Genomic DNA, 21,827 nt, shown 5'->3' with positions numbered 1-21,827 from the left:
CACACGTATTTGGAAAGGCAAGGACTGATTTGGGATAGTCAACATGGCTTTGTGCGTGGGAAATCATGTCTCACAAACTTGGTTGAGTTTTTTTGAAGTAGTAACAAAGAGGATTGATGAGGGCAGAGGGGTGGACATGATCTATATGGACTTCAGTAAGGCTTTCTTTAAGGTTCCCCATGGGAGACAGGTTAGCAAGGTTAGATCTCACGGAATACAGGGAGAACTAGCCATTAGGATACACAACTGGCTCAAAGGTAGAAGACAGAGGGTGGTGGTGGAGGGTTATTTTTCAGACTGGAGGCCTGTGACCAATGGAGTTCCACAAGGATTGGTATCGAGTCCACTACTTTTCGTTATTTATATAAATGATGTGGATTGAGCATAAAATGTATAGTTAGTAAGTTTGCAGATGACACCAAAATGGGAGGTGTAATGGGCAGTGAAGAAGGTTACCTCAGATTACAACGGGATCTTGATCAGATGGTTAAAAATGTGTTGCTGGAAAAGTGAAGCAGGTCAGGCAGCATCAAAGGAGCAGGAGAATCGACGTTTTGGATATAAGCCCTTCTTCAGGAATGAGGAGGGTGTGCCAAGCAGGCTAAGATAAAAGGTAGGGAGGAGGGACTTGGGGGAGGGGCGTTGGGAATGCGATAGGTGGGAGGTGGTTAAGGTGAGGGTGATAGGCTGGAGAGGTCGGGAAGAAGATTGCAGGTCAAGAAGGCGGTGCTGAGTCTGAGAGTTGGGATTGAGAAAAGGTGGGGGGAGGGGAAATGAGAAAGCTGGAGAAATCTGCATTCATCCCTTGTGGTTGGAGGGTTCCTAGGCGGAAGATGAGGCACTCTTCCTCCAGGCATCATGTTGCCATGGTCTGGCGATGGAGGCGGCCAAGGACCTGCATGTCCTTGGCGGAGTGAGAGGGGGAGTTGAAGTGTTCAGCCACGGGGCAGTTGAGTTGGTTGGTGTGGGTGTCCCAGAGGTGTTCTCTGAAACATTCCACAAGTAGGCGGCCTGTCACCCCAATGTATAGGAGGCTACATCAGGTGCAGCGGATGCAGTAAATGGTGTGTGAGTGGAGGTGCAGGTGAATTTCTGACGGATAGGGTAGGATCCCTTGGGGCCTTGGAGGGAGGTGAGGGGGGAGGTGTGGGCGCAAGTATTGCATTTCTTGCAGTTGCAGGGGAAGGTACCGGGAGTGGAGGTTGGGTTGGTGGGGGGTGTGGATCTGACAAGGGAGTCGCGGAGGGAGTGGTCTTTCCTGATTGCTGATAGGGGTGGGGAGGGAAATATATCCTTGGTGGTGGGGTCTGTTTGGAGGTGGCGGAAATGACGAAGGATGATATGATGTATCTGGAGATTGGTGGGGTGGTAGGTGAGGACCAGTGGGATTCTGTCCTGGTGGCAATTGGAGGGGCGGGGTTCAAGGGCGGAGGAGCGGGAAGTGGAGGAGATGCGTGGAGAGCATCGTCAACCATGTCTGGGAGGGAAATTGGGGTCTTTGAAGAAGGAGGCCATCTGGTATTGGAACTGGTCCTCCTGGGAGCAGATGCGACGAAGGCGAAGGAATTGGGAATATGGGATGCTGTTTTTACAGGAGGCAGAGTGGGAGGAGGTGTAGTCTAGGTAGCTGTGGGAGTCAGTCGGTTTATAGTAAACGTCCGTGTTGAGTCGGTCGTCCGAGATAGAAATGTAGAGGTCTAGGAAGGGGAGGGAGGAGTCTGAGACGGTCCAGGTAAATTTGAGGTCAGGGTGGAAGGTGTTAGTAAAGTGGATGAACTGTTCAACTTCCTCATGGGAGCATGAGGTAGCGTCAATACAGTCATCGATGTAGCGGAGGAAAAGGTGTGGGGTGGTGCCAGTGTAGCTGCGGAAGATGGGCTGTTCCACATATCCAACGAAGAGGCAGGCATAGCTGGGGCCCATGTGGGTGCCCATGGCTACTCCTTTGGTTCGGAGGAAGTGGGAAGATTGGAAAGAGAAGTTGTTCAGAGTGAGGGCCAGTTGTCAGTCAAAGGAGGGTGTCAGTGGAAGGGTACTGATCAGACTTGATCAGATGGGCCAATGGGCTGAGAAGTCACAGATAAGAGTTTAATTTAGATAAATGTGAGGTGCTGCATTTTGGGAAAGCAAATCTTAGCACGATTTACACACTTAATGGGAAGGTCCGAGGGAGTATTGCTGAACAAAGAGACCTTGGAGTGCAGGTTCATAGCTCCTTAAAAGTGGAGTTGCAGGAAGATAAGATAGTGAAGACGACATTTGGTATGCGTTCCTTTGTTGGTCAGTGTATTGAGTACAGGGGTTGGGAGGTCATGTTGTGGCTATACAGAACATTGGCTAGGCCACAGTTGGAATATTGTGTGCAATTCTGGTCTCCTTTCTTTTGGAAAGATGTTGTGAAACTTGAAAGGGTTCAGAAAAGATTGACAAGGATATTGCCAGGGTTGGAGGATTTGAGCTATAGGGAGAGGCTGAACAGGCTGGGTTCCTTTCCCTGGAGTGTCAGAGGCTGAGGGGTAACCTTATAGAGGTTTATAAAATCATGAGGGACATGGATAGGATAAATAGGCAAGTTCCCTTCCCTGGGGTGGGGAGACCAGAACTAGAGGGCATAGTTTAGGGTGAGGGGGGAAAAAATATAAAAGAGATCTTTTCATGCAGAGGGTGGTATGTGCATGGAATGAGATGCCAGAGGAAATGGTGGCAGCTAGTACGATTGCAATATTTAAATGTCATCTGGATGGGTATATGAATAGTAGGGTTTGGAGGGATATGGGCGGATGCTGGCAGGTGGGACTACATTGGGGTAGAATATCTGGTCGGCATGAACGAGTTGAGCTGAAGGGTCTGTTTCCATGATGTACATCTCTATGACAAAAAATATTTGTTCACTCTTGCTGCCATTTTATCATTTCCCACAATAAGGTATCTTGTCTCTGCTTCTAAGATATCAAATTTGTTTCAGCTATTTTATTTTTATAAACGGATAAAAGCTCTCATTATTCGTTTTGGTATTGCTGGCTCGTTACTGGAAATAGTGCAACACAAATCTGATCACAGTTAAATGTCAAATGTCATTAACTTTACACTTCAGATACTGGGTGATACTACGCTGTTAAAATAAGAGTTAATTTAACTCATCATGATCACAAATCACCTAGTAACTCCAAGCGAGGGCAAGATCAATGGCTAAATAGACAAGTCAAACATATTGCTGCCCAAATGAATAGGGTTTCTTGCTGTTTGACTCACCATTCAAATACATTGAAGAAATGACATTCCTGTATTTGCACACAGATAGGAAGTAAACTCACCACAAAACATTAAAGCTTGTCCACTTCAATCTAATAGCATTATCAGTCAGACCCTCTCCATGGCACTGGAAATTAACTGTAACAATGTAGGGTCTCATTGGTTTGTCTTTTAGTTGGAGATAGTTTTTAAAAAGGGGGAAATGTGTTTAGGTATTTTACTTTTGTCTTTTTCAGACTTTCAATCAGTTTTCTGTGCCTGATTGGCTCGCAAATTTAACCTACTCTGTATGCTTGTTTGCTCCAGGACGGGTAACTACTTTGCAGAATACCCAATTTCTTTCTGTAAAAATGACCCTGGGCATACCACACCACCATGTTCCTATGATAACATTTCAGTTGGAGGTCTGCTGCAGCGTTACAGCAGGCCACAGCATAAGCTTGAAGAACATCAGCTTGTTTCCACTCTGCAACTTCTAGGTCTCAACATGGAGTTTGCTAACTGTACAGCCTGATTCCATCCTTCTGTGTGATTTTACCCACCCCCACACACAGTCCTGTTATGACATGGGCTCCTTTTAATACAATCATCCATTTTCACCTACTTCTAGTCCTATTATCTCATCATAAGAGCTTGGTCATGGTATCAGCATCGGTAGCGACTGTTGTCCTATTCCCCCCCTCAAGTCGAAGCAAAACGCTCAGAGACACTGTGGTTTTACCTCCTCTGTCTTTATTCCAGGCCCTGGAGGGAGAGAGAAGAATCGTCCATGTGCACAAAGATATGAGTTCATGGTCTTCTCTGGAACAGCAGATGCTCAATGAACTATATGGTCATTTTACAGGGAGGAGCATCCAGATAAGGCAACATACATATTAATTGTGTGACCATTATAATCGGCAAGCATCAACAATAAAGATTAAGCCATCTGCTGTTACACAACGAATAACTGAATTCACATAAAGAATACTTTTCACTTTATTAACTGACGTTACATACTGAATGCTACCTCCCCTTGTTAAATAACTCTCCGCAATGAATGCTTTTCCATCTTGTTAACCCATTACACTTGTCTCCAGCACCCCATGGTTAACTCTAAGTTCTTATCTGACCAGAGTCATGCTCAGCTGAACCTTGTTTTACAAAACTCAGAACTTAACTTTTTCTCTGCCAGTTCATACCCGATACACATTCTCATTCCCTCCTTTTTCATTTCATGATAACCAATGACATTACAGCTTTCATAAGACAGACAGCCAGCATTTAAGCAAGTTATTGATAGAGAACATGCAGTGATTATAACAGCAAAAATTACTAGTCTATTACAGTAAATAAAATTTGAAGAATTGTTCCATGCGGAAAAAAAATCGCCTGTGAAGCTCTTAAATTCACAGTCCTTAGTGACCACTCCAAGTCGAGTGGAAATGAGCCAGTTCTCCAAAACCTCCTTCAGTAAAGTCCAACCTGAAAACAAAGTTCGGTCTATTCTTGCATTACTCCTTGGAGAAATCTGATTTCTTGGATAATGGCAGTTAAATGCTTCACAAAACTGATGAGACGTCCGTCCTTGCTGAGCTGCTTCAGGTAGAGGATACCAGCGCATCTGAGCTTGCAGTGCAGCAGCTGCAGGCTAGGTGAATGCAGCATTCTTTGCTGCTTCTACTCCCACTCTGCTGTTAAATGTAACAAAGCCAACTAGCTGTTGTGATGTTAGCTTGATCAGTGAACCTTCATATCCTTTAAATGACTGAAAGAGAAGGTAAAGCTCACTTGGCTTAATGTCCATAGGAAGGCCACTGACAAAAGCATACCGACCTCCTCTTCACTGTTGTTAACTTTTTCACTCCTCACCCTCAAGACTGGGGAGCTGATTGAATCTGTTGGATCAGGTTGTGGTTGGTGCGTGGTCCAAGGCGCACTTTACTTGTGAATGGAGAAACTCTAGAGACGATGTTAACTGCTGAAAGTATCTTTACATTTTCCCCTCTCGTTCCTTCTTTGCCAAGGTGGTAATTAGTATGAAGACAGTTGCAAATTTAACTGCACTAAATTGTATCTGCCTATTTCAACATTCTCAGTCATCTTGAAGTCTGTTTTTCTGTTGATTATTTATGACATTATCAAGTTTAATATAATCCAGAAACGTCTAAATTGTACTGCCTAAACAATTATAAACACCAATCAATTAAATCCTCGGGTACCCTATTCCGGTTAGTCAAAAATTATTTTCCTTCAACAAATTGATACTTGGCTAATGTGAAAGCTGTCAGGAAAAGTATTTCAAAAGTCTGGAACACAAGAAAGCAACAAAATGTTTCCTGTGCTTTAGCAATTGAAGAGGCAGTTTCAGTTCAGATTTAAATTTCAAATATTCAAGGGAAACAAATGCTGAATATTTTTAAATACGTTCTCCAAATGAAACTTCCTAAATAAAACAGTCGAAATTACGGTGGCAATTTTGGTAGAGATCAATATTTTTTGAATTTGCAATATGAAGGGGCCAATGCAGTCTTAATAATAATTCACAGAACTTAAACAGCTCAGCCTTGAGTTCTAATATTCTCTAGAAAATCTTAAAACGTCAAACTAAAATTGCACTCTTCTTTTGGCTGCATTAAAAACACAGCAAAGATATTTTAATACAATACTCTCATCTGGTCACTGACCCAACTGTTGTTTTAAAACAGCAATTGTAGAATTTCAAACAAATCAAGGTCTCAAGGCACTCGATTTATTTAAGGTTACAAGTTTGATAATTTTAAAAAGGACATAATGTTGTCCAATTTCAATGTAAAAAAAAACCTACCACATTACATATCCCACCAAACACATTGAATTGAGATACTGATTCAAACAAGGCAAAACAGTTACTTCTAAGGATCTTCCAAACCAGTATTTTAACAAACCAAAATTTTTAAACATCAAACACTCACAGCATAGCACAATTTACATTGAAACTCTCTCTTTTCAATCCAAGTATTAGTACAGCCTTAGTTCCAGTGTTTTCTCTTTTTTTTGCATCCTCTCACTGAAATTACATTTCTAAAAAGAGAAAGCTCTCACTGCAGACCACATGGCACCACAATCCAAGCCACTCTCTTCCCCCAGAACAATGACTCCCAGAGCCTCAAATTTTGCCATTTGGGGACTTTAACCCCTTTCTCACTTTGCTTGAATCTCACTGACACGCAGAGAACCCGAATCCCACTGAAACACAGAGCACCCAACCCTAATTAAATACAGAAAACTTGAATCCCAATTAAATACAGAAAGCTTGAACCTCAGCACATTGTGGAGGGCTTGAAGTTCAAATCAACTCACCCAGTACACTCGAACTCTAGTGCCACTCAGAGGACTGTAAACCTCAACTAAACCCTCACCAGGGAACTCTAACTACAGTACTGCGCAGAGGACTTGAACCTCAATCACATCCCCCTCCCCCTACACAGCGGAGAGGACTCAAACCTCTGCCTGCCAGTGCGCTTACGAAACCGTGTCTTTCGACTGAACTAGTTAATGTTCGAGAAGTCCATAGAATAGATAGCGATCAAGAGAGGGGACGGTCTCCGGAACTCAGGAATATCGAGAAGGATCCTGCCGACTACACCAATATTCTCATCCTGCTTCCCCCCTCAGTCAAAACAAACTCTCAGACACTGTAGCTTTACCTCCTTCACCTTTATTCTTTCATCTTTATTCCAGGCCCTGGAGGGAGAGAAAACAATCACCCATGTGCATAGAGACATGAGTTCACGGTCTTTTAGATTAGATTACTTACTCCCTTCTCTGGAACAACAGTTCCTGAATGAATTATATAGTCACTTACAAGAGGAGCATCCAGATAAGGCAACAATTGGGTGACTGTTACAATCAGCGAGCATCAACAGTAAAGATTCAACTATTTCCTGTTACGCAACAAACTAAATTCACATAATGAATAGTTTTCATCTTGTGAACTGACGTTACATAATGAATGCTACCTCATCTGGTTAATGGCTCTTCCTAATAAATGCCTTTCCACCTCATTAACCTATTACCCTTGCCTCCAGTGCCCCATTGCTAACTAAGTTCCCATATGATCTGAGTCATGCTCAGCTGAACCTCGTTTCACAAAACTCAGAGCTTAATTCTTTCTCTGCCTGCTTATACCGTGTACACATTCTCATGGTGAGTAGGCCCAGCAGCACTGACACAGGGCAGAGGAGAGTTTAGGTTCCCGAAGGCATCTGCATCCAGCGCAGATTCATGGAGGCGGTGATGGAAGCGAGTTTGGGTCCATTACAAGACCTGGCTGCTTCAGCATTGGCAAGATCCAGCGAGGACTTATCATGGTAAGGGCATCAGTGGAGGTGCGATGGCACTGAAAACAGTGGCTACTTTTTGTCAGTAGCAGCAGTGTGGCAAAGGGGACCTATGCCTGGCCATTACGCCAGAACACCTCCACTGATGCCCTTACCACGATAAGTCCTTGCTGGACCTTGCCTTCTTCTTGAAGAAGGGCTTATGCCCGAAACGTCGATTCTCCTGCTCCTTGGATGCTGCCTGACCTGCTGCGCTTTCCCAGCAATACATTTTTCAGCTCCTTCCCTAAAGGATACTAGTAAACCAGATGATGGGTTTGGCAATGGATTTGTGAACATCATTAGACTCTTAATTCCAGTTTTTTAAAAACTGAATTCAAATTCCACCATCTGTCATCAAACCCGGATCCCCAGAACATTATCTGGGTCTCTGAATTAACAGTCCAGCAATAATGCCACTAGGCCATCACCTCCCCATTAAAAAAAATGATGGAGATGATGATGAAATAGGAGGGTAAGCTTGCTTACAAGATGATTGCAAGAGTTCTGTTTCGATATATAAAAGATGAGAGAGACAAGAGCGGGCATTGAACTGTTAGAAAATGAGGCTAGAGAAGCAGTAATTCCGAACAAAAAAATATGGCAGAACAGCTGACTAGGTATTGTTCATCAATCTTCATAATGGAAGACACCAGTAACATCCAAGAACTTCAAGAGAGTCATGGGGCAAAGGTGACTGTAGTGGCCATCATTATGGTGGTAGTACTGGGAAGCTGGAAGTTCTGAAGGTGGATAATCATCTGGAATAGATGGACTACACCCCAAAGTTCTGAAGGAGATAGCGGAGATTATTGTGGAGATATTAGGAATGATCTTTGAGGAATCACTGGGTCAGGGAGAGTCCCAGAAGACTGGAAAATGGCTAATGTAATGCACCGGATAAGAAAAGAGAGAGGCAGATGATGAGAAATTATAAGCCGGTTAGCCTGAACTTAGTTGTTGGTAAGATCTTAATGTCAATTATGAAAGATGAGATTGCAGAGTACTTGGACATGGATGCTAGAATAAGCCGAAGTCAGCATGGCTTCATTTAGGTGACCATAGCTAATAAACAGGTTAGAATTCTTTGAGGAGGTAACAAGCAAGTTAGATAAAGGACAGCCTGTGGATGTGACCTACAGTATTTGGATTTGCAAGGAGGCATACAGGGGTTGATAAATAAGAACCTGTGGCACTGGGGACAAGCCACTGACGTGGATAGAGGATTGGCTGACTGGCAGAAGGCAGAAGATAAAGGGGCCTTTTTCATGACGGTAGCTAGTGACCAGTGAAGCTTCATAGGAACCAGCATTGGGACCAGAACTAATCATGTTATACGTTAACGAGTCAAAAAGCGCGGTGCTGGAAATGCACAGGCCATTAGGAATTGAATTAATGCCCAAACATCAACTCTTCTGCTCCTTGGATGCTGCTCAACCTGCTGTGCTTTTCCAGCACCACACTTTTTGATTCTGATCTCCAGCATCTAAAGTCTTCACTTATTAGGATCTGAATAAAGCAACTTGCTAAATTTTCAGATGACTCAAATTCAGTTGTAAGGGACAGGTAGGGTTGAGTAGGCAGGAAGCTGTTGAAGGACTTGGGAGGAGGCAAAGAAGTGTTAGCTGGAATACAGTGTGGAAAGGTTTGGGGCCAACACTTGAGGTCAAGTCACCATTTATTTAGGACAGAGTTAGATAGATTCTTGATTCCTAAGGGGATCAAAGGCTACAGGGAGAAGATAGGAGAAGGAGGTTGAGAAACATCATCAGCCATTATTCAAGTGGTACAGCAGACTCAATGAGTTGCTCCTATGTCTTATTTTACGTAAATGCCAGACATTAGTAGATTAGATTAGATTACTTATAGTGTGGAAACAGGCCCTTCGACCCAACAAGTCCACACCGACCCACCGAAGCGCAACCCACCCATACCCCTACATTTACCCTTTACATAACACTACGGGCAATTTAGCATGGCCAATTCACCTGACCCGCACATCTTTGGACTGTGGGAGAAAACAGGAGCACCCAGAGGAAACCCACGCAGACACGGGGAGAACGTGCAAACTCCACACAGTCAGTGACCTGAGGCGGGAATTGAACCCGGGTCTCTGGCGCTGTGAGGCAGCAGTGTTAACCACTGTGCCACCGTGCCGCCCCACAATGTTGAAATGTCAGAGAGAAAAGAAAATCACTTGCATCCTGCAAAACCATGATTTTCATCTGGAACTCTGTTATACACCAGCAAGTACATTACCTTTTAATCATATAAATAATAATCACTGTAACTCAAAACTGCACAGACATTAAATGATTTCCAATCCACACATCACAAGTCAAAATATATTAAAGGAAATACAACTTAAGAGACTGCACTCAAAATATGACATAAGCAGAGGTCGATTTAAGTTTGTATAATAGCTCTTACATCAAGACCGTCTTGGAGCACACTGTAAAATGAAACAGTGATAATTTTTTAAAAAATCAAAGATAGCATTTGGTAGTGAAAATGCTATGAGGAAGACTTTGCAAGCAGATAGGAAGATAGAGAGACAGATGGGTTTAAGTCCTGACTGCAGCAAGGATTTTTTTTGAAAAAGACAGCAAAATAATCAGAAGCAATTTGATCACAGAGATAAACAAATTTAAGAAGATATACAACTGAAAGTTTGTATAAGAGGTGGTGCCAGATTACAGGAAGTTTTGAACACAAGAACTTGGAAGCTATCAATATATTAGGCATGGAAAGCAAACGAGGCAGAATGGTATGACAACTGAATTTTGGGCAGAAGACACATAAGCTAGTGTTCCATATAAACACCAGACCAACAGAAAGCACTTTAGAATTGCTGAAAAAAAATTTTGTCAAAGCTTTATTTTTTCCACTTATCAGGTATATCAAAGTAAAGAGAAAAAACATTTTTTACTCTAGGAGAGGAGAGTGCTGATTGGTTATTAAGTGGAACCTGATGGGTAGAGGCATTGCCTTTTTTGATGTTGAGAATTGATGTTCATCACATTGTGCCACATTAGATGCGTACACACCAGACATATGAATCCAGTGTTAATTAATTGTACTAGCACTGACTGGTCAAATGAAGCCCAATTCTGTTGTGTTTATTCTGAATGCCATAATTACTTCAAATTCTGTTTTAATTGGTCTGAGTTCAGTAAATTACAGAAAAGCAGAACACACCTGCGTCAGTTTAATGGCCTGGTCATGGGTCTCAGAATGTCCTTTTATAGTACAAGCACAGTATTCCTACCCCTGACCAGGAGGCCCTGGTTCAAGCCCCATCTTCTCCAGAGGTGTGAGATAACATCTCTGAACAGGTTGATTAGAAATCATCTCATAGATCTCATGTATCAAGAACAGATCTGATCAGTCAACTGATGCCAATTAAAAAGAAAGAATACTAAAGCTGGTTAATGACAATGAATATTCAGTGATCCCACCTGTCTGAGATGGCTGAGATTGTCCAGTGCTGGTTACATATTGATTCTGATCACTATACTGATTTGCACTGAGTGATAGAAGAATTTCTATTTGAATTTATGAAAAGCAGCTTGCCTGCAAACTTCATATCTGATGTACAAGGATGCTATCCAATAAACTCTACCATTTGCACACTAGAAATTCCATACCATTAAGTGTCTTAAACAGAAGTGAAAGCTAGCTGAAGAGAAAATAGAATTTTTCATCCTAATATGAAGCTCTGACTTCCATTTAATGTGCATCTAATCATAGATTCCCTACAGTGTGGAAACAGGCCTTTCGGCCCAACAAGTCCACACCAACCCTCCGAAGAGTATCTCAACCAGACCCATTCCCTACCGTATTATCCTATATTTACCTCAGACTAATGCACCTAACCGACACATCCCTGAACTCTATGGGCAATTTAGCATGGCCAATTCACCTAATCTGCACATCTTTGGATTGTGGGGGGAAACCACACAGACACGGGGAGAACGTGCAGACTCCATACAGACAGTTGCCCAAGACTGGAATCGAAACCGGGTCCCTGGCACTGTGAGGCAGCAGTGCTAACCGATATATTCTAATATATTTCAGTATGTGATGGTCGAGTCACATCCTTAAATGTAGTGCAACATAAAGTGAATTGTTTGAAAAGATTACAATTAAACCAATTCCATAGTTTTTGGCTTTAATCTAGAGCCAAAGGAAACAAAACAGCAGATTACAAATTTTCTATCATACCATACTACATCTCCCTCTATCTTTGTCCAATCCTTGCAGTCTATAGTATCCAACGTCCAGTCAGCAAATACACTAAATAGGTTACTGCTGCAATTGAGTTAGTTGCCAAGAGTTCCACAATATTCCTGGTTAGTGCCACTTTTAATCACATTTGTGAAGGGAGAACAGTGATGTATAAATAGTTGAGGGAATTATTAATAGGCAGAATACACAATTTGCAAAAATGAACAAAGGAGTTAATGTCATAGAATTTTGACTCAAACACAGCTCAATGATTAAACAAGATCCTGCCATTTCATTAACATAGTATACACACTGTAACTTAATTTCATAGATTTAAATCTATTATAACACCACTTGGCTTTGCTGCTTAGAACATACTTCCACCTTTAGCAATTTTATGAAAGCAGTATTGGAACAAAAGCAAGGTAAAGCTCATTAACATGTCAAACAATGTGCTTTTATTACAACTTCAAAAAGCACATCAAATTGCAAAATTTGCATTTTTAACAACCATTTGTTATTTGGCTTCTCTCAAGTGAGGCTGAATTATATTTAAATTAGAGATGTGTGTGTGTTGTGAGCTCATGCCTCTGAGGAAATGAGCTAAAAGTGTTAAACTAATTTAGTGAAGTTGGCATCCCTGAGGCCTGATTGATTTCTATCCACTATATTATTTTTGAGGTGTATGAAAATCAAGGGCCTAAAGGTTAAATGGTATCGTTCTAGGCCACTGTAACACCATAGTCTTCATACATTCCACAAACGAATACCATAATTTCATAAACAATAACCTTTTAAACACTCAGTTACCTACTGGGGAATTTTAAAGAGAATCACAAAAATCAAAATTGCTCATTTAAAAAATCTTAAAGGCTATTATTTAAGATTTGAGGTTAAGAAATGTCAAGCATTCATAGAATCAGAGTCATGATACATATTTCCAAAACGTAAGTATCATAGAAAATTTAACTGAATCAGCATGACCTGATGGTAAACGGCACGTGTTTCAAATATGTTAACAGTGCCTCAATCAAAATTTTATATACTAGAAGTGCAGGAAATTCAATTATAATTAAGAACATTAACAAGAATGAGCCAGATATATAACTTGACATTGGTGGCATTCACACTATTCCATTTGTACACAGAATTATTTGAGTACATTAAACTATGCAAAAGGTGCAAAGTTATTTATGATCATACAAGTTACTATTCACTCAGAACATCATCACTTCACTTTAATACAAATGAATCAATGCATTTGTTATAATGATTCTAAATCTAACATCTTGAAGATCATAAAATTACATGACATAGGAGAAGCAGGCTACTTGGTCCCTTGAACCTACTCTGGCATTCAATAAAATCATGTCTAATCTGACTGCATAGGCCTCAACTCCTCATTGCTGATTTCCCCGCCTCCCGTTATCAGAAATCTAACATAGTTGCACACACTCAAAACTGTTCTTGAGGAAAGAGACTTCAGAAAACAAAAGTTTTTATTTCTGAATTAAATGGGAGACCCTTATTTTAAATTGTAATCGCTGGTGCTATATTTGCCCAAGCACAGAAACATTCTCAGCATTTACCCTATCAAGACTTCCCACTCTCCCATGTCACACAAATCAAGTGTTTCAATAAGATCACTTCTCATTCCTTAAAATTCCCAATGAGTAAGACCAACCCTGCTCAATCTTGCCTCATAAAACAATCTCTTCGCCCTAGGAATTAAATCTTCTTTGACCTACTTCCAATGTTATTACATAAAAGTGAATGAAACTGTACACAGTAATCTCAATTGTATTTTCACCAATCCCCTGTGCAGTTGTTGTAAGATTTCCCTATTTTGAAAATCCATCCATCTTGTAACAAAAGACTAACATTCAATTTTGCTTCCTAATTACTTGCTGTATCTGCAATTTATTTTGGTGATTCATGTACAGGGCCATACAGATCTTTCTGTACCAGGGCAATCTTCCATTTAGTATTTATGTATCCCCCATCCTTTCTGCCAAAATGGACAAGCTCACATTTTCCACATTATAATTCATCTACTAATTTTTGTACACTTGCTTAATCCATCAATATCCCTTTGCAGACACTTTGTATACTTAATTCCTATTTTTTGCAATGGATTAATCTTCAGACATCTCTTTCAAGTCTAAAAAAAACTTAAAAACAAACTTAATCAAGTACACCTTGTTTTTTATTGTTCCATTTAAGAATGATCTTAAAAGCTAACTTTCGCAAGTGTGTAATAATTGGCAATTTGCTTTTACATTAGATTGGAAAACCTCTTAGATCTTATCCATCATAACCCATTGTCCAGACATATTTTCAAGCTGGTAATCTATAAAAGGTAAAGAACTCCCAACAATATAAATTTTGTTCAATTAAATAGGAGGAGACAGAAACCAACAGCAGGTCAAAATCCTGGAATTGTGGATCTATCTATAACACAGGGACTACAGCATTTCAAGACGACAGCTCACCTCCACATTCTAATGGGCAACTAGGGATGGGCAATAAATAAATGCTGGCTAGTCAGCAATGCCCACTTCCCTGTGTCTCTGTCAAAAATTACATCCCTCACCCTGATAACCGAGGCTGAGCAGATTGTTCTCCATCTTTGTGCAATATTTGACAGAGATGAGTTCCAGCATCAGAACCCCATCATCCTGAAAGTCTATTTCCATTTCCATAACATCACCCAATTCACAGTAGCTTTCATAATCTAGAGGTCATTCATTACACTGCCCTAATTTACATAAGAATATTTACATTTATAAAACTCTTATGGAATGTGATAATTGTTATTGGCAAAATTAACATGTATTGCTCATTCCAAATTATCCTTTTTCTCACTTCCCTACATTAGCTCCTGGTTAAGTAATGCCTCCATTTTATAATTCTCAACCTTGTTTTCAAATCCTTTCAGTCTTAACCCTCTGCTTTTCTCATCTGACAACCTTACAACCTGCTCCACCATTTCTAACTTCTAGCATTCTCAATTTTAATTAGACCATTACTGACAGTTATGTCAGTTACCAAACTCACCATATATTCAAGAATTTTTGTTTGATATCATCCCAATGTTGGGATGTTGTACTCCTCAAAGGAACTACACAAATACAAGCAGTAGTGTTTCAACAGTTTCCAAGGTGGCTCAGAGTAAATAAATTCTCAACTTAAGTTGATCCTTCAGCTATCACATTCTTCACACAGGAAGTATACAACTTGTCATGCCTTCATCTGACGACTTACATATTTCACACATTATTTATGTTAAAATGACAGGAAGTGATTTCGATAATGAGTTTGGCAAAACTTTCTCTCATTCTCCAACAGAAAGAAAAGCGTTACATTTTGATGTATTAACTTTGACAAAATCGAAGGCCAGTTTTGCAATGTTTTTCAAACCTTTCCAATATATCTGAGTAGACGTACACAACTTTAAAAAAAAAGCCAATACTCATTTCCACCACCCCAACACACATGCACGCAAACATGGGCATGTTTAAAACAAGACAGGCTTTCAGCGAGTAACTTCCTTTTTGTTGGGCGGGGAGGAGAGAATTCAAGAAGTGTCCGATTTGAAAAAGATTGAAGAGCTAAAATGGTGCTAAATAATTAATATTTCAGCATTCGAGTTGGGATGCGGCTGAACGTTTGTGTGAAACAGTGCAGAGAGCCTGTGAATCAGCAGCATCCGCCCTGGCCACAGGATCCGCCTCAGGGGATACTATCCCACTAAGGTGGGGCTCCTGCTTTACATTAACTTTAACAATATACCACAGTCAATTAGTGTCGACAACAGTATCTATAAAACACATACCGGGGGAGGAAATCAAGCAGCAGAAGGGAAACATTAATTCTGAATAAAAAGAGAGGCAGCCGGTTTCTCCAAAGAGTCCGAAACATCTCCAATGAATTAAAGTACAAGTTTTCGTTTCCGCTGCTGAACTTCAATCCGGCCCCGGGGGGTGGGCGGTGGTCGTGGCCCCAGGGGGATGCGCCGAGGTCGCAGCCCCAGCCCCGGAGGGATGGGCGGTGGTCGCTGCCCCCGGGGTGGGTGTCGGCGGACACCGGTCGATCTCAGTTTCCTCTCTCCATCCTCCCCCTCCCCCTCCCCCTCCCCCGGATCGGGGCCCAGCAACGGGCATGTCCGACGCCAGCGGCCCGGGGTCGGGGGGCGGGGGGGGAGACGCCACTACCGCCGACAGAAAGCGTTCCGCCATCTTACAGATAGCGGCCGCCGCTCGTCCCATCCATCCCAGCCCCGCGGCCCTTCCCCTTCCCCGCCACCTCCGCCGGGCCGACGCCCTCCTCCGCTCCCCCCCACCCCCGGCCCCGCACTCGGTCTCCCGCAAACCCACCCACCCCGGGTCACCTCAGTCATTCCCCCCACCCCCCGGGCTCCCACACCGGGCTTATCCGCCTGAGGCCCGCTCCCGCGTCGCCCTGGGCGCTCTCACTCACCGGGCGCAGAAAGGGAATTGCTGTCGCTATCTCTCGCTGCGATATTGCGGCCGGCGGTCGCTCTGAAACCGCCTCCGCTCCCGATTCCGTCAGCGCCGCCGGCGGCCGCACACAGGCTCCCCTGACGTCAGGCGCAGGCGCTCTCCCACCGTCTCTGTCCATCCATCCCTCTCTGTCCTTCCATCCCTCTCTCAAACTGCACTTCCCTCCATCCCTCTCTCTGTCCATCCATCCCTCTCTCAAACTGCACTTCCCTCCATCCCTCTCTCAAACTGCACTTCCCTCCATCCCTCTCTCTGTCCATCCATCCCTCTCTCAAACTGCACTTCCCTCCATCCCTCTCTCAAACTGCACTTCCCTCCATCCCTCTCTCTGTCCATCCATCCCTCTCTCAAACTGCACTTCCCTCCATCCCTCTCTCTGTCAATCCATCCCTCTCTCTGTCCATCCATCCCTCTCTCAAACTGCACTTCCCTCCATCCCTCTCTCTGTCCATCCATACCTCTCTCAAACTGCACTTCCCTCCATCCCTCTCTCTGTCAATCCATCCCTCTCTCTGTCCATCCATCCCTCTCTCAAACTGCACTTCCCTCCATCCCTCTCTCTGTCCATCCATCTCTCTCTCAAACTGCACTTCCCTCCATCCCTCTCTCTGTCCATCCATCCCTCTCTCAAACTGCACTTCCCTCCACCCCTCTCTCTGTCAATCCATCCCTCTTCTGTCAATCCATCCCTCTCTCTGTCCATCCATCCCTCTCTCAAACTGCACTTCCCTCCATCCCTCTCTCTGTCCATCCATCCCTCTCTCTGTCCATCCATCCCTCTCTCAAACTGCACTTCCCTCCATCCCTCTCTCTGTCAATCCATCCCTCTCTCTGTCCATCCATCCCTCTCTCAAACTGCACTTCTCTCCATCCCTCTCTCTGTCCATCCATCCCTCTCTCAAACTGCACTTCCCTCCATCCCTCTCTGTCCTTCCATCCCTCTCTCAAACTGCACTTCCCTCCATCCCTCTCTCTGTCCATCCCTCTCTCAAACTGCACTTCCCTCCATCCCTCTCTCTGTCCATCCATCCCTCTCTCAAACTGCACTTCCCTCCATCCCTCTCTCTGTCCATCCATCCCTCTCTCAAACTGCACTTCCCTCCATCCCTCTCTCTGTCAATCCATCCCTCTCTCTGTCCATCCCTCTCTCAAACTGCACTTCCCTCCATCCCTCTCTCTGTCCATCCATCCCTCTCTCAAACTGCACTTCCCTCCATCCCTCGCTGTCCATCCATCCCTCTCTCAAACTGCACTTCCCTCCATCCCTCTCTCTGTCCATCCCTCTCTCAAACTGCACTTCCCTCCATCCCTCTCTCTGTCCATCCATCCCTCTCTCAAACTGCACTTCCCTCCATCCCTCTCTCTGTCCATCCATCCCTCTCTCAAACTGCACTTCCCTCCATCCCTCTCTCTGTCAATCCATCCCTCTCTCTGTCCATCCCTCTCTCAAACTGCACTTCCCTCCATCCCTCTCTCTGTCCATCCATCCCTCTCTCAAACTGCACTTCCCTCCATCCCTCTCTCTGTCCATCCATCCCTCTCTCAAACTGCACTTCCCTCCATCCCTCTCTCTGTCCATCCCTCTCTCAAACTGCACTTCCCTCCATCCCTCTCTCTGTCCATCCATCCCTCTCTCAAACTGCACTTCCCTCCATCCCTCTCTCTGTCCATCCATCCCTCTCTCAAACTGCACTTCCCTCCATCCCTCTCTCTGTCAATCCATCCCTCTCTCTGTCCATCCCTCTCTCAAACTGCACTTCCCTCCATCCCTCTCTCTGCCCATCCATCCCTCTCTCAAACTGCACTTCCCTCCATCCCCCTCTCTGTCAATCCATCCCTCTCTCAAACTGCACTTCCCTCCATCCCTCTCTCTGTCAATCCATCCCTCTCTCTGTCTATCCCTCTCTCAAACTGCAGTTCCCTCCATCCCTCTTTCTGTCCATCCCTCTCTCAAACTGCACTTCCCTCCATCCCTCTCTCAAACTGCACTTCCCTCCATCCCTCTCTCAAACTGCACTTCCCTCCATCCCTCTCTGTCCATCCCTCTCTCAAACTGCACTTCCCTCCATCCCTCTACTCAAACTACACTTCCCTCTATCCCCCTCTCTGCTCAAATGCACTTCCCTCCATCCCTCTCTCTGTCCATCCTTCCCTCTCTCAAACTGCACTTCCCTCCATCCCTCTCTCTGTCCATCCTTCCCTCTCTCAAACTGCACTTCCCTCCATCCCTCTCTCTGTCAATCCATCCCTCTCTCAAACTGCACTTCCCTCCATCCCTCTTTCTGTCCATCCCTCTGCTCAAACTGTACTTCCCTCCATCCTTCTCTCTGTCCATCCCTTTGCTCAAACTGCACTTCCCTCTATCCCTCTCTCAAACTGCACTTCCCTCCATCCTTCTCTGTCCATCCCTCTCTCAAACTGCACTTCCCTCCATCCCTCTATGTCCATCCCTCTCTCAAACTGCACTTCCCGCGATCCCTCTCTCTGTCCATCCATCCCTCTCTCAAACTGCACTTCCCTCCATCCCTCTTTCTGTCCATCCATCCCTCTCTCAAACTGCACTTCCCTCCATCCCTCTCTCTGTCCATCCCTTTGCTCAAACTGCACTTCCCTCCATCCCTCTCTCAAACTGCACTTCCCTCCATCCCTCTCTGTCCATCCCTCTCTCAAACTGCACTTCCCTCCATCCCTCTCTGTCCATCCCTCTACTCAAACTGCACTTCCCTCTATCCCCCTCTCTGCTCAAATGCACTTCCCTCCATCCCTCTCTCTGTCCATCCCTCTGCTCAAATGCACTTTCCTCCATCCCTCTGTTCAAACTATACTTTCCTCCATCCCTCTCTCTGTCCATCCCTCTCTCTGTTCAAACTGCACTTTCCTCCATCCCTCTCTCTGTCCATCCCTCTCTCTGTTCAAACTGTACGCCCCTCTATCCCCCTCTCTGTTCAAACTGAACTTCCCTCCATCCTTCTCTCTGTTTAAACTGCACTTCCCTCCATCCCCCTCTCTGCTCAAACTGCACTTCCCTCCATCCCTCTCTCTGTCCATCCCTCTGTTCAAACTGCACTTCCCTTCATCTGTCTGTCCATTCTTCTCTTTAAACCGTACTTCCCTCCATCACTGTCTTTATCCATCCCTCTCTCTGTGCCAATTCCTCTACAAACTGCACTTATCTCTATCCCTCGCACTGTCCATCCCTTTCTTCAAACTTCGACTTTCTACATCTATCTCTCATTCCAGCCTCTTCTCTGCCCAGACCGCTCTTCAAACTGCACTCTTCTCCATCCTGTGTTGGAACTTCACTAGGTTGACACCTCATTTTAAGGTATGCCTAGTGCTGCAGCTGGCATGCCTTCCTGCATCCTCCATGGAACCAGGGTTGATCCACTGATTGATGATAATGGAAGAGTGAGGGATATGCCAGGTCATGAGGTTTCAGATTGTGTTGGAGTATGATTCTATTGCTGCTAATGGCCCACCGAGCCTCATGAATGCCGAGTCTCGAATTGCTAGATATGTTCAAAGCCTATCCATTTAGCTTGGTGATAATGCCACACAACACAATGTAAGGTATCCTCATTGTGAAGGCAGGACTTTGTCTCCACAATGATTCTATAGTGGCCACTCTTCCTGAAACTCTCATGTACACATATCTAAGGTAGGCCAATTTTTGAGGACAAGGTCCAGTATGTTTTTCCCTCTTATTGTTTCCCTTACTGTCTGCCGCAGACCCAGTCTGACAGCAACGTCCTTTAGGTCTTGGCTGGTTCGATCAGTAGTGCTGCTGCCAAGCCATTATTGGTGGTAGACATTGAACCCCCCACATTCTATATCATTGACATCCTGAGGACTTCCTCCACCTGAATGTTCACCATGGAGAATTACTAATTCAACACGCAAAGGGAGGACAGTAAGCAGCAAAAGGTTTCCTTGTCCATGTTTGACTTGATAACATGAGATTTCATGGCATTCAGAGTCAACATTGAGGACTGTAGGACAGCTCCCACGTTTGCCTGTCTGCTTGTTTTGTTCTGCCAATGGGACAGGACATATCCAGGAATAGTGATGGTGGTGTCTGGAGCAATGACCATCAGCATGACTATGTCAGGCAGTTGCTTGACCTGTCTATGAGACAGCACTCCTTTTTTGCATTTTTGCAACAGTTTGGATGTTAGTAAAGGAGGATTTTGGAGATTCAACAGAGCTATGTTTGCCAATAGCTAGGTCTGTCTGGTTTTGTACCTTTTTTGAGACTTTCTAGCATTGTATATAATTGAGTTGGCTTGCTCAGCCATTTCAGAGGATAGTTAAAACTCATCCACATTACTCTAGGTCTACAGTCACATATAGAGCAGACCAGAAAGGGATGGCAAATTTCCTTCTCCAAAGAAATGTTTGGGTTTTTCTGACCATCAACAATGATTTCATGATAATCATTAGATTTTTATTGAATTCAAATTCCAGCACCTTCTGTGGTGATATTTAATATCGGGTCCCCAGAACAATACCAAGTGTCTGAATTCTATTCCACTGACAATGCCATGTCATCACCTCCCCAGGTATACCTATTAATGAGGAGGCAACCTGGTATAGTTACAAGGTAATACCACCTGTATGCCATACACTGAAGGCAGCATGAATAGACAGGGTTGAGTGATGTCACAACCAAGGGATCGGGTCTGAACTCTCCAATTGTATCAATCCAGTCATGAATGGTGATGGATCAAAAGCTAAAAGCTAAATTGCTGTCGCAACTAGTATGCTATAAACAGAATGAAACATTTCATGTAATTGCAAATGTTTAGGAAAGGTGAAAGGGAAGCTAATGCAAATATTGTCACCTGTGCATGAAGTGGATCTCGTTCATTAATTCAGCATTAAAGAAGCTCATACCTCCAACCAATGGAACAGAAGGTGATCAATATAACTACAATTCTTATAAGGATTACATCATGTAGGCATCACATATTGTTAATCACACACAAAGACTTAAATTATTTGGTAGAAGCTATTAGCTGTCAGCTATCTATGGAATTACTTTCTACTGACCAAATGATATCAGATTCCATCACTCTTATAGTTAATACTCAAGTATTAGTAATGCTGAATGATATACTGAATTGTCTATGTTGCCGTTTGCTGCTCAATTTGTTCTTAAAATTGTAATTTGTTATTTTGAATATTATCTTGTGTATGACTTCAAGCATGTTTTCTTTCTTCACAAATTTACACAAAAAGATATTTCACTCACTTAGCAGCTTGGGCTTAACCAAATTGAGGATTAATATAAATGGTATACTACATGCACTGTTCATCCCTTGACATTTGCTGGGAAGTCAGGATTGGGACTAGAAATGAAGGATATGCTTTGCTCCTCAGTACATATTATTTATCACAGTACTGAAAGTCAGCTTTCTTGTAACAAAGACAATTCCATTATTATTATTTGAGGTGAGAGTGATTGCCCTTGACATCAAAGGTAGTA

The 21,827-nt window shown here is 43.5% G+C and overlaps 1 protein-coding gene across 4 annotated transcripts in view; it reads right to left on the bottom strand.

Annotated features, from left to right (window-relative positions):
• Positions 1-16,419, bottom strand: part of LOC132824914 (ras-related protein Rap-1b) — a 70,932-nt gene extending 54,513 nt beyond the window's left edge. For 2 of the 4 annotated variants that reach the window (XM_060839782.1, XM_060839781.1), the window contains exon 1: positions 16,299-16,404. The gene's annotated coding sequence lies outside the window, so the exon portion shown is untranslated. Of the gene's footprint in view, positions 1-16,298 lie in introns of all 4 variants that reach the window. The other 2 variants (XM_060839785.1, XM_060839783.1) reach the window with 2 other exon arrangements.
• Positions 16,420-21,827: the final 5,408 nt, after the last annotated feature.

The sequence above is a fragment of the Hemiscyllium ocellatum genome, chromosome 19 (genome assembly GCF_020745735.1).
Source record: "Hemiscyllium ocellatum isolate sHemOce1 chromosome 19, sHemOce1.pat.X.cur, whole genome shotgun sequence".
In the NCBI taxonomy this organism is placed as follows: domain Eukaryota; kingdom Metazoa; phylum Chordata; class Chondrichthyes; order Orectolobiformes; family Hemiscylliidae; genus Hemiscyllium; species Hemiscyllium ocellatum.
This window is presented reverse-complemented; position numbering and strand designations above follow the sequence as displayed.